This window comes from Haliaeetus albicilla, chromosome 26 (genome assembly GCF_947461875.1).
Source record: "Haliaeetus albicilla chromosome 26, bHalAlb1.1, whole genome shotgun sequence".
NCBI lineage: Eukaryota > Metazoa > Chordata > Aves > Accipitriformes > Accipitridae > Haliaeetus > Haliaeetus albicilla.
In genome coordinates this window covers 13,259,995-13,275,107 of record NC_091508.1, presented here as the reverse complement: position 1 = coordinate 13,275,107, position 15,113 = coordinate 13,259,995, and the positions used below count along the sequence as shown (strand labels likewise).

Genomic DNA, 15,113 nt, shown 5'->3' with positions numbered 1-15,113 from the left:
GGGAAGCATTGCTGTGAGCTGCCAAAGAGAGTCAGCTGTATTTCAACAGGTGATGTGTATGTATCAACCCCACGCAGCGCTACGGGCTTGGGGAAGAGTGGCTGGAAAGCTGCCCGGCAGAAAAAGCCCTGGGGGTGCTGGTTGACATCCAGCTGAATATGAGCCAGCAGTGTGCCCAGGTGGCCAAGAAGGCCAACGGCATCCTGGCCTGCATCAGAAATAGCGTGGCCAGCAGGAGCAGAGAAGTGATTGTTCCCCTGTACTCAGCACTGGTGAGGCCGCACCTCGAGTCCTGTGTTCAGTTTTGGGCCCCTCACTACAAGAAAGACATTGAGTTGCTGGAGCATGTCCAGAGAAGGGCAACCAAGTTGGTGAGGGGCCTGGAGCACAGGTCTTATGAGGAGCGGCTGAGGGAGCTGGGGCTGTTTAGTCTGGAGAAGAGGAGGCTGAGGGGAGACCTGATCGTTCTCTACAACTACCTGAAGGGGGTTGTAGTGAGGTGGGTGCTGGTCTCTTCTGTCAGGTGGCTGGAGATAGGATGAGAGGAAATGGCCTCAAGTTGTGGCAGGGGAGGTTTGGGTTGGATATTAGGAAAAAATTGCTTTACTGAAAGGGTTGTCAGACATTGGAATAGGCTGCCCAGGGAAGTGGTTTGTGTCACCATCCCTGGAGGTATTCAAAAAGCATGTAGATGTGGCACTTCAGGACATGGTTTAGTGGGCATGGTGGTGTTGGGTTAACAGTTGGACTCGGTGATCTTAAAGGTCTTTTCCAACCTGAACGAGTCTATGATTCTATATGTATGCATATATGTGTATACCTATGCATATGTAGAAGCTATCCGTGTCTGTATATGCGTTTGCCCACAGGTACCCACCTGTACTAGGGTGTATTCATTGTACATGAGAGAGAGAGGGTATACACATGAACAGCATGTGCACACACACAAGCACATATATACATATTTATATATAAAATCATTGCAAGGCTGGGAGCATCACCGGTATAGAGACCCCAAAGTGCTACCAGCTCAGTGCAAATGTCAGTATTTCTTGCAGCTTAGAAAGTGAGCAGAAACCACTGAGGTTTCAGGCAGCAGCAGGTACCAGGATCTCAGCATCGGCCCTGGCGAGGTAACAACAACTGCCTGCGGCTGCTGAGTCCCACCAGCCCCACACTACATGCAAGCAGAAACCACCAATACTCCAAAACATTTTGATGGATACCTCCTTCCACTCCTCTGTTGGTGTGTGATAAAAGCATGTTTATCTTTCTTGTTATAGTGTGTTTATGAATAGGAGTTCTCTGATTTCTGTAGCAATCAGTTCATTCACTTATGTATATGCTTCAAAGTACGTTACAGAAAAAAAAAAGAAAGGAAGAAAAGAAGAGCTGTCTCTGTTCTGGGAGGGATTCATCCCAGATCAGAGCTCGCTTCATGTGCCTAAGGCCTGAGCAGGTGGGGAACATAATGAAAGTAAAGGAACAGTAATTGCGTACTTCTAGCTTTGTTTAATGCTCCTGGATGGAAAATTTTGCTTCTCCCAGGGAAGGATTTTAACAAGCTGTGCCTTTAGAGCTTCTCTCCTTACTACAGTTTGGCAATTCTCATCAAACTTCCCATCTCAAAGCATTGATTTGGGAGGCTTTGCAACACACTGCGTTCTGGAGAATTCTGTTTTCTTCATCTTAGTTGAACACTGAATAAGCATCACCTGATCATGTTACCGATGTGGATACCCAGGGAACTTTACAGTACAGCAAAAATGGAGACACATGGCACCTCTGAGACAAGAGACCAACTTTTCATCTAAATGGGAGGCAGTAAAAATGAGGCTATTCCCTCAGCTCTATCACAAAGGCAACAAAACCAAAGGCAGCTGCAACCGATGGCTTGTCTGGAGTTAGAACATAGCAAGAAAGCACATCATTGGCATGCTCAGCTGTCTGAACAGTTAGTAAAAAGTGGAAAACTTGTGCGTACACTTTATTTGACCATGGATGTGGAGAAGAAATAGCAGAAAGGATACAGATGGGTGACAAGCGACTTTTATTCCAACTGCACAGCAAACAACACATTATAAGAATTAAAGGTTTCTGTAACAAAAAAACTCTGAGCTTTGCATATGTTGCTGGGCAAAGAAACATCAGCTGCTTTATTTTTCAGTTGAAGGTTGCATACTTAGCTGCAAAACCAGAACCTACTGTGAGTGCTTTGCTCCTTCCCATTTTGCCAGATTTTAAAAGTGCTGAAGGTACAGCAGATTTTGGTGGGGCTGTTCTGCACTTAGCATTTCTGGAACTAAGAGCATCTTGATAAGCGGCCATCTAGAGATTTTTAAAACCCTCACTGAGAATCTTATTTTATGTTAGTTTAGTCCTGAGATAGGTATGCATGTGCACGCAGATTAGGAATCAGACTAAGAGTGAATATATGATAATAGTGTTTGCTGTTCCTGCTAAGAAATCACTTCTATTTCAGAAAAGTAGGTGTATAATCATAGCTTATAAATCTTTTATTGATGATCTGCAAATGTGAATATGTGTGGGTATACGTATTTTTAATATATATATGTCTATCTCTCACAGAAAGATGTTATCTATCTCCTGTAAACAGCATGGCAAGAAATGTCCCATCAGCACAAATGTATTGTGCGTGATCCTTCAGAGTTAACAAAAGCATCTAAAAGCAAGAATATTCTGTGGAGTTTCAGTGCAAACATTTCATAGAAGGTTTCAGTTATTATTATTGTTATTTGCAGTGCAGTACTTCCTAGGAACTCCAAAGAAGATGTAGCTTTTTAGGGGGACTGTTGTGTGAGCATCTAATGTCCTGCCTGGCATTTAGCCCAGCTACCTTCTTCTCAGAATAGCACCTTCGGAAAATGAAGGCATTGTATCCTGAGTATGCCATCCCTTAGCACACAAGGGCATCTGTGTTCAGATGTTTTTCCACTGACAAATCAACCAAATGCCTAGGCTGGTACAGCACTGCCACATTTCTTTGAAAAACAACCTCTCCTTCCTATGAAGACAACTGATGTCAGGGGTCAAACATGCCAACCAGGCCAACTGGCCAAGGGTGTTTGCAGAATCTGCAGCGGTGGCAAGGAGCGGAGCTACCTTTTGTGGTCATCGCAGCTCACCCCGGGAGACCTCAACAGAGAAGCTGGCAGGCGTTGGCGTCTGCAGTGGGCAAAGTGAGAAAATAATAAAGGAAGGCAGGCTGTCAAAGAGGATTTTTAGCAACCAGTACTCATGTTAATCTTCTGACCTAGTTTCTGAAAGGCCTATATAAGGAAGAATATTCTCCACTGAGCAAGCAGCTAATAAGCAGTGCCAGCATTTAAGAGTTTGGAGTGCACCAGTTCTGAGATTCAGCTATCTCTTCCTGGAAAAAAATAAAGCACAGAAAACAAATAGTCTTCAAAAATAATCTACTCCTTCCATCGATTTCTAACAACAGCTTTGCACCTTAACAATATTGTGAGTTGGGAATAATGCTGTGTTTGCCCGCTTGTGGGTAAGCTGCCAGGTGGACTTCACTGGAAAAAAAAAAATTCCTCCCCTCAAATTACCACAGCTTATTTAATGGAGTTACTGCAAACATACATCCCTTTTAACCGCATGTATATACAAGCAGCCATTAGTGCAGTCTTGGCACCATACTCTTAAATTTCCCTTGTGGACTCTTTCCTTTTTTTATGGTGTAAAGCTGTTGACAGCCTTAAGCCTACAACATGTGTAGGTAGGTCCAAGTTGGGCAGAAAGGCCTCTTACTTCAGCCAGCGTGACCATTCTTTGGAAGTTACCTGTGACTTTGGGAGCCTTCATTTCCACTTGGCCAATGCGAGACGTTTCAAGGCTTCTTTCTTCAGCCAGGCTTAGCTGCAGGACTTTCCCTTTGACTTCCAGTGGGGCTGAAGGTACTCAGCAAATTAGTATGAAGTTTATCAAGCTGGACTTCAAAAAGCAGGAAACCTAGAGCTATTGTCCGAATCTGATAATTTTTGGCCAGTTATCACATCTGGCAGCTCTTATTTCACTGCTTACATTGGTTCTAGTTGGCACTGGTGTTATTTCTAATTTACTAAGTTGAAGGTTACACAGTTAGGCCTTGTAAGAGATTATTTTTCATGTCATTGCCTTTCAAGAGGTGCTTCAGATGTTCTAGTGTAAGAGACATCATAATGTTTCAATGCTTCTTACCCATCTATCAAGAAAGAGGTATACCAGAAATTATACAGAAATGCCTTCCCTTCTGAGAGCCCCAGTCCCTTTCTATAGACTGAGGTGCAGAAACATGAGCTCAAAACAGCCCGCTCCTCAGAACGAGGATGTTTTCAAGGCCATTGGGAGAAAGTGAAAACCCATTGTGCGGTGCTGTGGTTGGGGGAAGAGAGATGGTTTGGTTCATTATCATCTAGCATCATTGATTCTATAACTTTCTTGCTTTCTTCTTAGGTGAACACTTATGGAAGAAGGAATTCCTTATATCTTTGCTTGGATAATTGCAAAAAAGCATAGCCAGATACAAGTGTTCTCCAGGGACATGTGGGCATGGGGAAGAATGTAAAATAAGAGCTATTTACTGCCATTCTGTACTTTAAATGTTTTCCCAATCTTTCTTCTTCTTACATTAAATTTTTCTTCTCACAGAGAAATCTGCTACAGAACACTTTCTATTGGAACCTCTCAAACATGCCAAGAGACAGCAGCCCCACAACAGACCTCCTCGCTCCTGGGGGCTTCCATTTTAGCTGTGCCAAAACCCAAGCACAGAGGCATTAAATGCCCAGTTCAATACATACAGCAAATCACTGCCAGAGCCAAAAGCATCATCACGTTCCTCCCTCAACTGCCACCCCCATTGTTTCAACCAAGCGAGTGTCTGCTCTTGTCCTTGGCTCTCTCCTCCTCGAGGCACAGGGATCGGGATGAGCTCAGCACGCAGACGGAGGCTGCCTGGCTCCTTTCTATGATGCCTCTGTAATAATTTCCACTGAATGTCCCCTGTGAATGAAAAAAAAAATAAAAGAACTCTAAAGATTTTTTTTTTATTTTTTATTTTTCCAAAATAAAATAACGAGCCCCAGGGGAACATATGACACAATCATTTCGCTCCTCCTGTTCTTTCTGCATCATCTTGTACAACACACACTGCTTTGTGGGAGGACCTCTGAGAGGAATTTGCCACAGGTGCTAGTAAAACTAACCACATTTTTCTTGCAGCTTCATAACCATCTGCCTCATTGGTATGTCAAAAATCTCTCGGCGCAGTGTGCTCACTGCAGCTGCAAGTAACCTCAAAGGAGGTTTGCTGTGAGGGGCTAGCAGACAAGCCGACCGTGGCAGTTCTACAATTTTTTGCCCCTCGCTAACCTTTCACAACACCTACCTGTTTATTAGGTCTTTAAAGTACATAGGCATACTTGCGGGTTTCTGTAAAACTGCAAAACAAGAAATGTCCCCCGATTCTCAGGAAACCATACAAAACCACACCAGAAATCTGTCAGCTAGTCTGAAGTGTGTTCTCACTGTGCCTGCCTCTATAGGGATGGGGGAACTAATACAGATCAAAAGAAAAACTGACCTGGCATTAGCTGAAATGAAAACAAACCTAAAAGAACCTGCCTCAGCTCTTTTAACAAGTAAATATTGTTTCATTTTAGTTTTTTCTTCATAATTTTGACCACCTTGGGACTTCCTGCTCTTGGATAAACCTCTCAAGGCAAAGCAGAGATGCCCAGCTCTTCCCTGCCGGGTGCGGGGCTCAGTCCCTGGGAAGGGCTGCATCCCTCCTGGCTCTTCGTGCAGAGGATGGGGCATGCAGCTCTGCCCCTGCCCATGGGGACAGTCCTGCCTATGCCGCTTCTTCCCAGAAACCCACAGTGACACCTTCCCCTTTCACCGTGCTCATGTTTAATGCCTTTTTCTCCAAGCCAAAATAGTAGCACACAAGTGCTTTCGCTCGTTGTCTCACAGGGTTTCATTAGCAGCTGCCAGTGGCTGCTCCTGGGGGTCACAGCCGTTCAGATCTGGCTGCCCTGCAGGGTTCATGTTAAAAAGCACACCTTGCTTTTGATTTTCCTTATTCTTTCCCATGGTCTGAGACTTCAGGCAGCTGTGATTTGTTTGGAACACCCTCTGGTATCAAGGTGTGATCGCATGGAAAGCCTTGCACAACGGGGACGATGCTCTTGGCTGGTTTTTTGCCAACAAGTGTTTGGGCGATATTATCATGTACTGGAAAAGGCACTTTTTGGTGCTGTAGCTGCCATCTCAACCCATGGAGAGCTGGAAGGTCTGGAAGGGGACCAGGCAGAGGGGACAGTACAGGGAGGGTTAGAGGGTGCAATGGATTCAAGGCTTCACCGCCATCCCTAAGAGAGGAGGTATGAAAAAGCACTATGACATATTGAATGCATGGAGGCAGCGAGCCAGAGATGAATCCAGTTCTTTATCTAACAAGGCTAAGGGGCACCCCAGGAAAATAAACCCTTCAAAACATTTAAAATAAATGAAAAGAACATTTGCTTTATACATTGAATGATTAAATTATGGATCTCATTGTCACAGTGTGTAACTGGACTCAAATAGGAATTAGATAACTCAGGTGAATGCCCACTATATTTTGCCTGCTGCTTATACTCTTTCCCAGAGCATCTTACACTTAATTACTGTGCTTGCAGATGGTGTATCAGGCTAGATGGATATTTGGTCTAACTCAGTACAGTGCTCTAATTCATTGCAGTGACCAAAGACAGAGAGTGGTGACCTATTTGACATCTCATTAAGAGGCTCTTGGCAATCCGCATCCGCTGGCTCCAGAATGGTTTTATTGTATGTATGGAGCATACCTTTCTAGTGCCTATTGCTGCTGCTGCTGCCCCTGGCAATAAAAGTAAAATTACGGCTCTCTCCTTATCCAACTAATATTGAAAGAGTGGTTGATCTCCAGGTCATAAGTGGTTGAATTCACAGACTTATCTAATAGGTACTCATCCTGTAAAAGTGAGTCCCAGGGAGGGACTTGCAGTTTTCAGGAAATTATTAACAGGTATTTTCCTACCCTTTCATTCAGCTTATGGTATTCTGATTTGTGCATGCTATTTAATAACAATGATTTCTTGAGGGTGGGAGAACATTGCTCAAATCTGTGGTCTGAATTACTCAGAGAGGGAGATCATATCTACAGTTATTACGGTGTGCATAGGTACCTTAATCAAGCCAGTTAATGGATAAAGAACAATGTCTCCATCACCTTGCTCAAGTTTTGGCAAGAACCAAACCTGTCAGAAGTGTGAAAGCAATTATCTTGGATCTGTCTAAATCACTGTTTAATCTTGTCTAATTCCAGTGTTTCAGCACTTCTGAAAGTTTTCAGCACTTGTGGTTTCACCTCAACCATTCAGCAAAATTCAACTCAAATTCATGAACGGGCTTAGCCAACCTGAAAGTGCCTTTTCCAATGAAATGATGATTCACTGAACCATTTTCTCCCAGCTTTAGAGCCACAGCCTTTCATGGAAGCCAGTTCTTTGCTCAGAGAGATGGCTATCACAACCGATTCCACCGTAGGAGTGTCGAAAGCGCAGGCTGTGGGCTGTGCAACCGTCTAGGACTATCTTCTGTGGTAACTTAAACACTTGTGGTACCTCCTCTTCTACCTTCTTTCAATTAATCTAACAGATTTATTGTCATTAAACCACTGCATTCTATTTACCAGGGTTAAACTTATCAGACTTTGCAGTCTCCTTATGATTGGGATGTGCTTTGATTTGTAGGTCCATCGTGTTCTCTGTCATTTTGCTTTCCACCTGGCTGGTGTCCCTTCCTTTATGCTGCACGGTCAGCTGTAGGTCAGGCTAAATATTTAGATTTTAACATTATAAAAAAAGAGGGGTAAAAAGTCTCAAAGGTGGCCTATCGAAAATTCCCCTTCATGTGGAGAACCGCTGTCCCAACCGCTGGTTTCAGTTGGAAAAATGGTCCCCAAACCAAAAATTTCCCAATGAAATAAAGCGCAGTCATCAGTGTCTGTCTGCTGCTCTGCTGGAGTACTCACCGGAGGAGCTGCCTGCCCTCGGCCTGTCTCCATCCCCAGTGGCAGTTGCCTGCAAGGACGGGCACCTGCTCCTCGTGCCCAGGTCCCGCGAAGCCTGGCCAAGCCGTGCCCTCAGCCATCTCCCCCCGCTGCTGCTCACTCTTCTCCAAAGCAGAGGGGTGAGCAGCAGCGGTGGGGCTGGGTCTTCCCCGCTCCTTCGAGCCGTGCACCACATCCTCTGCCTACGTAGTGACTCATCACCAGTTGTGCGCTCACCATCCAGTGCCTGTGCATCACCCCGGCATCAGCTCAGGGCACACAGCCTCTGCTGTCCCCACTGCGCTGCCTTCAGCCCCAGTCACTTCTTGTTCTCTGTTCCTCTTCAGTCCCCCAATCATATGTGTAAATGTCCTGTCCAGTTCTGGACCATATCCATAGTCTCTTCGTCCTTGGTTTGCCTCCACACCCTACCTTGACGCTCATCCCAGGCACCCCATGGCTATCTCATCACCCCAGCTCCCTCCTCCAGCCCTGTGCCATTCTCAAGTGTTTCATCGAGAAGGGCAGAAAGCTGCTCCCTTGCTAGCAAGACAGCCCAGTCTCTTGCTGCTTTAATGGAGTCACTGATAGATCAGCAGTTCATCTGTGATGTGTGGCTGCACTGTGAATAGTCATGACCCTTTGGTAGCCCTACGCTCCTTTTCCAGTGCGTTTGACAACGTTCCCAAGTGAGATGTAGTGGTGGCAGAAGTAGGGAGCCCTGGCTCTAAACCACATCATGGCAGACTTGTCTTCATTAAGAACATCCTTTCCATTCCTGTGGACCCACAAACCTAATCTTTCAGCCACCTCGTCCCTCATCTGTTGCTCCAGCTCCTTACTTCTCCAGCTCCTCCTATATTCCACCTACCTTGCCTGTCTGCTAGTCCCTGACCCCACTTCCCATGTCTTTGTGCACCATCATCCAACCCTTACTGCACTGAGGTGTCTCTTTTGGAAGCAAAGCAAACCTATCATTTTTCAAAGTGTTATGAAATTCATTAGTTATCGGCAGTAAGGGAAGTCTTCCTGAATTACTGAATAAAAGTGCTGACAGAGCTTGTTATCACTGGAGAACCACTGGTCATGCAAACATTTCATCAGGAACTAGCTTTTGTATTTGGGTTGTAATGCTGCAATTTGAGAATAGCTTCTATTCAGAAAAAAAAAAAAATCCTAGAAATGTAACACAAAGAAAAAGTCCCTCTCTCCACCACCAAAGTGTAGCAGAGATCAAAGGGCTTAATTTTTCCCGTAGTTTCCAGCTGAATAAATACATTGAATAAATAAAATAATATCGAGTGTTCCAAAACAACGTCATTTTTATAGGAAAATGAAATCATTCCAGTCCCAAAATGCTGAGCTTGCCTCTTTCAAGCTTATTAAAATATAAAAGTTTCTTTAAATTTCTTAAGTTTTATCAGAATGGCCACTTTTCTGAAAAGGGGTTTTGCTTTTAATGAAACAGCATTTTTGAGAGGAGGGGAATCCACTGCAATGTTTCCAACTGGTTGCACACCATTTTGGACTCAGACTCAGAATTCCAGAGCCCCGGTGTGGGATCTGACACAGACCTGAAGTATGACTGTCACAGGTCACGTCCTTCAGGCTAGCACTACCCTGATACTTAAGGTTGCCCTGAAGGTCACTCTAAAGCCTGCACTGGCCAGGTATATCCACAGTAAACCCTAAATATGCCATGGCACCCATAGGATTAAATTTACCTTGGGTTTGCTGAACCTACCAGCACATATCTACCAGCTATCACTTGCTGAGACTCTCCCTTGTGCCTGCAGCCCACCTGGACGTGCAGAAATGCCTGTGGGTGCCCCAGAACCCCATCTCCAAAGTCCCTGCTCCTGTTGGTCCTCCCTTTCCCCCTCCCCCAAACCAGACCTGCTCCCTGCAGGACCATCCTTCGTGCACCAGCATGAAGGGCTTTGCTTCCCATCCTTGAGGATGCTCCAGGCAAGCAAGAGCAGTTCATGTGCTTCAGGCTGGAAGACAGAGCCTTAAAGACCAGATAACCAGCACTCTGTGCTTTTGCTTCCTATCAGACTTTTCATCGCCTGTTCAGACTGCGAATTTACAAGACTGCCTTGTAATACGTTTGTACCGACCAATACCGCATGTTTCCATTGCTAGCTGTTACCACGACACAAGCAAGGCTTTGTCAAGGCTAAAAAGCTTTCTTATACAAGTGCACTGATAACCCTGTCTAGCTGCTTATCGATACTTGTATGTCTCATTGCTAGTTTTTAGACTTTAAGGTGTTTGTGTCTCTGCCTAAATTGTCTTTTGGCAAGAAAAATGCTTATAGGAATATAGATGGTATCACAAAACAACAATAATCACAGCCACAGATTATCGGTCTGGCTGTGCTGTCCCCCCTTCACCGCAGGGTGAGTGAATGACCTATATTTGGCTTGTGGCTAGCCCATACCTGGTACATCACAGCCTCAGCCCCTGCCCTCCTGTTCCTTATATTGACTAATAATAACAACAACTTCTTTGCAAGCTGTTTACTACCCACATATACCTACCCCCCAAAAAACCCCAGAGGAAATAACATGAGGTAACATGCTTTTTCTATTTATAAACAGAAAAAGATTCCCAGTAATAAAACAGATAGATGTTTATCTGCTATGGCAGAAATGTTGAGTCGATTTTTTTAAATTCCAAACATGAAGTTTCCTTTGCTTGTGTCAAAGCTGTTTCATCTTCTCTCACAGCCTACACCCCCACCTCCTCTTTCTCATTATCTTCACCAAAATCCTTCCCTCATTCCCTGCCTTGCCCGGCTGCATGTGAAGAGACTGCTTGGGCTCAGCCGGGACGGCAGGGACAACCCACTGTCACAAGTGTTTGTGGAGCTTTTCTTTGGCCCATGATCCCGTTTCTGCAAACTGAGTTCAGGGTAGAAACCCACTGCAGCTCCATGCATCTTACTTGTCCAATGCATCTGGCAAAGGCTTTGGAAAGATGCAGGGTTTCTCTGCTCTGTTATTCATTTCTCCATCCTCTACTTTAGTTTTCCTGTCTGTAAAATGGCAGAAATCAGGTACATCTTTCTTGTAAAAGGATTTGAGCTTTGGGGTGGAAAAGGCTGGAGTTAGGTATATTGCAATAGACCCAAAGGCATTAGCAGGTCCTTCTGCTCAGTGCTGGGTTCAAACATTTCTCTTCCCCAAGTGTTCACAGAAGAAGCAGACAAGTGCAGAGCACGTGTTGGTGACTTTTCTTGCGGAGTGGTCATTCGCTCCCCTCCCACCCTGTTCCCTTGGGCTTTTGGCCTAAGAAACTCCAGGCAAAGTCATTACTATCTTGTCTAAAATTATCCTCCACTTCCAAGGGATGCTGACAGATGGCGAGGCTGTACATTTGCCCAGCTTGCACCTGGGTGAGTGTGCTGCTTTGCTCCCAGAGCCACTGGGGAAAGTGGGACGTAGCGGGTGTCATGGCACCGGTCAGGCAGGATGGCTGTGGCAGAGACCAGACATGAAACCAGATTTCCTTTCAGTCTGAGTTTTACCCATGGACCAACCTCCTCTAGAAAATAGCTAAAACCAAACCAAACCAAACCAAAACAAAACAGCTTGTCAAGACGCATCCTGAAACTGCCTCATTACATTTAACAGTGGCCACAGTGAAATGGGATTTTTTTGCATCTGAGTGAGTGCCTCTAACTTTCAATTGTTTGCTGTGTTTTTTTTCATTCAAGCACTGTTTGAAGCTGCAGTTTGCAGTTTCCCATCCTGCATGTTCTGAGAAACATACTCTGTCACAGATTTTCCCTGCTAAACTTTTGCAGTGGCAGGAGTGAGCAAATGATTCGGGGTCTAGAAAATACCTTTACTGAGAGAAATTTCAGCAGTTTGGTTTATTTATTTATTCAAACTAAGGAAAGAAGGAAATTTGAACCTGGGTCCATGTGATTTTAAGTCAAGAAAAGGGAAGTTTTGACCAGTGGAAATGAGAGTTAATGACAGACAAGGTGAAAAAAAAAACCCACAAGGCTTTCCTCTTTTCTATTTTTCTGTCTGACTCTCTGTCAATCCAATAGAAAAGAGAAGCAAATCTGTGAGACTGAAGTTAGTTAAACACTGGCATGACTCCTTGAAAGAAATGGCAGGTCCATCATGACTTGAAGTCTTTGAAATGAAAGCTAGCTGTCTTTAAAAATTAAATCTTCCAGTCTAGTTGAGTTTCCTGGTTCATTTGTGTTCAGTAAGGTAATTTCTAAGGAATTCAGCAAAAGAATTAGTACTGATGTATCCTGGATGACAGAATTGTCTCAGTAGGTGAGACACAGCCTTTGGAAATGTATCTAGTAAAAATACACACATTTGCTTATATATCACTAGAAATGCGTTATATTTCAAGACAAATTTTCTACAGTATAATATATCTCTAGTACTGGCCATCCTTAATCTCACTCCTATTTTCATTTATCTACTATTTGACTGTCATGAACTCAAGACTGAAGCTATCTTCTATGTGCACAGCCCTCGCTGCACCACACTCACATGCATGTGAGTAGCCTGAGCTACCAAGTGCTTGATGAGTTCCCTGGCCTGACTTAGAAATGATCCAGGTTTTATTTTCTTCTGGAAGAAGCCACTGTTAATCGATAAGAGAGAACAACACTAGAGTCTTAGTATTTTCCTAGTCTTTTTAAACCCTGAGATCTAAAAGATGTAGACTTGTCTAAGCCATGCCTGCACCATCCATAGATTTCCCACCATGACAAAGAGAATCCTTGATTTTTGTCTTCCAGGTATGTATTCAAGGCTGAAACTATACTAACAAGACCAATACAAAGGCCAAAATCAAGTCCAAAGGACAGGAGCCGAGGAGGGCCAATAAACCAATCTATTTTCACTTAAAACAAACTGGGGGTTCACACGGTGCAGAGAACTGTTTCTTTGCAGTCAGACATCTGATAGCAAATACTTGCATTGTCAACTATTATATTCCCAGTAGACAAAAGTGTATAGATAGCAATTAGAAGTGCTTAAACATCATGCTTTTTTTTTTTTCAGACTCCATGAAACTTTCATAATGAAACCCCCAAAAACTAGGTGAAATGTATGGTTTGTTCTGGAAACCATGAGCAATTCTGTGGTTTTGCTTAGGTTTGTACTGAAACTAGTCCAGACTAGGTAGTTTCTTCTAGCTGAATTTTACCTAATGATTTTCAATTCATTCATACCTGAAACTGAGAGCGAAATTTAGGGGGCATGAACCCATATAGTCTAAAAGAAGGAAAAAGGGTTTGCATGAAACCACAGGTCAGGTTTGTTAACTGAATTTAGCACAACTTCGACTTGCTCTGCGTGGTGTTTGCTACTGCCTCATGGAACCATGGCTCTGGTTGGTGGACCCCCTGACTCTTTGGCTACTTTTGAATTGTCAGGTTGCTGTGGGAACAAACAGGTACCTAAGTGGGGCTGGTTTCATAGTAGCACCTTTGAAGACATGGCTGAACCTCACGTTGTGGCATTCCTCCTGCTTTGCTCTAATTAGCTAGAAATCCTCGTGTAGGCTGGCAAGCCTCCAGTGTGGAAAAGTCTGGGGAAAAAGTACGGAGAAGTAGTATTGCCAGAGAAACACTTGCTATTTGGTATAGTGGTTCGTGTTGATGTGTTTTCTTGGTTGTCCTTCAGGCATCTCAGCATCCAACTCTTCTGGGCAGGGTGAAAAACCTGCTCTTCCATCAGCAAAACCTGCTGTGTGTTGTACGCCCAAGAAAGTACTAAGACATTTGTATAAAGGCATCAAAGGAAGAAACAAAGGGAATCCAGGGGGTGGGGGATTCAAGAACGGACAAGATTAAATTTTTCAGCATAAGCCTGCATAAATTGAGACTGACATTGCTAAAGTTCCTGGGTTACACTAATTCAAGAGAAGCTGAAGTAGAAATGATATGAATATCAATGGGAATACACACAGCTTTTGTACGCTGTGATTGGAATCAAAGACGGAAACACCAAATTTAATTCCACAGAGGGCAAACAAACAGGATCCATGGTGGATATGTCCTTCTTTTGGATAAGAAATACAACTTTGATAAAAGCCTTGGGTATTTTTAGGGTAACTGTTCTAGTGAAAATACTGGCAGATGCAGTATTTTGCCTGACAATTACCTTTGTAGGGAGAAAGAAGGACTGTCACTCAAAGCTGAATATTTTGATTTTGCTTTTTCATTCTCCTGTGACTTAGACATTTCCTCTGGCTTACGTAAATTAACAGCCAGTTTCTCCAGAGGTGATCATGCCCTGGCAGTCATGGCTGTTGTGTGACACAGTGATGCCTCAATTCCCTTATCCCGCTGTTACTGCTCCTCCCTGGATGCACCGAACTGAGACAGCTCTCAGTCCCTGGGTCATCTCTGCTTGATGATGGCCTTTTATCATTTCATTCCCAGACATGGTGCATTATGCTTATTTGGTGGCTGTCACCCTCAGAAGAGTGATATCAAAAGGTGGGTGTGATTTTTCACAAGAACCGCAATGATTAACCTCCCAGCCCTCTGCCTGCTAATGAGGCTCATGCTCCTAAATCGTAAGCACCCCCAGTCTTTTTCCCTGCCTTTAGATATCATCTGAAAGATATCTAGACCAAATAAGTTGTCTAGGCTGTTTCTATAATCCCTCTGTGATATGGGCTGGGGACACAAACATTACCAAACTGATTCACCCACCTAACTCAACTATTTTAAGCCAGGGTAAGTCACTTACCAAGAAAGCATAGTCTAGCATACACTGATGCTTGCCTTCAGAATCGGCCTGGGGAGCTGAAAAGTATTTCATCCAACACATTCATGAAAATCTTGCCCCTTGTCAATGAGTAGAGCTTGTGAGAAGCCAGGCAACTCCAAAAATTCACTGCAGAAAAATGCAGAGTTGTAAATTAGCACAACTGTAAATTAACATAATTGTAAATTGCATAGGGCTGGGTTCCGAACAGCTCTGTTTAGAGACGTTGATTGCAGCCAAGTGCTACACTGCTCCAAGGAGGGAACTTG

General features: G+C 44.0%; 1 long non-coding RNA gene across 1 annotated transcript; it reads right to left on the bottom strand.

Moving 5' to 3' along the window:
• Positions 1–1,486: 1,486 nt before the first annotated feature.
• On the bottom strand, positions 1,487–6,126 carry LOC138682050 (uncharacterized). The gene is made up of 3 exons (XR_011322260.1): positions 6,075–6,126; positions 4,846–5,013; positions 1,487–3,186 (listed from the first exon to the last, which is right to left on the bottom strand). It is a non-coding gene; the product is annotated as an uncharacterized lncRNA (long non-coding RNA).
• Positions 6,127–15,113: the final 8,987 nt, after the last annotated feature.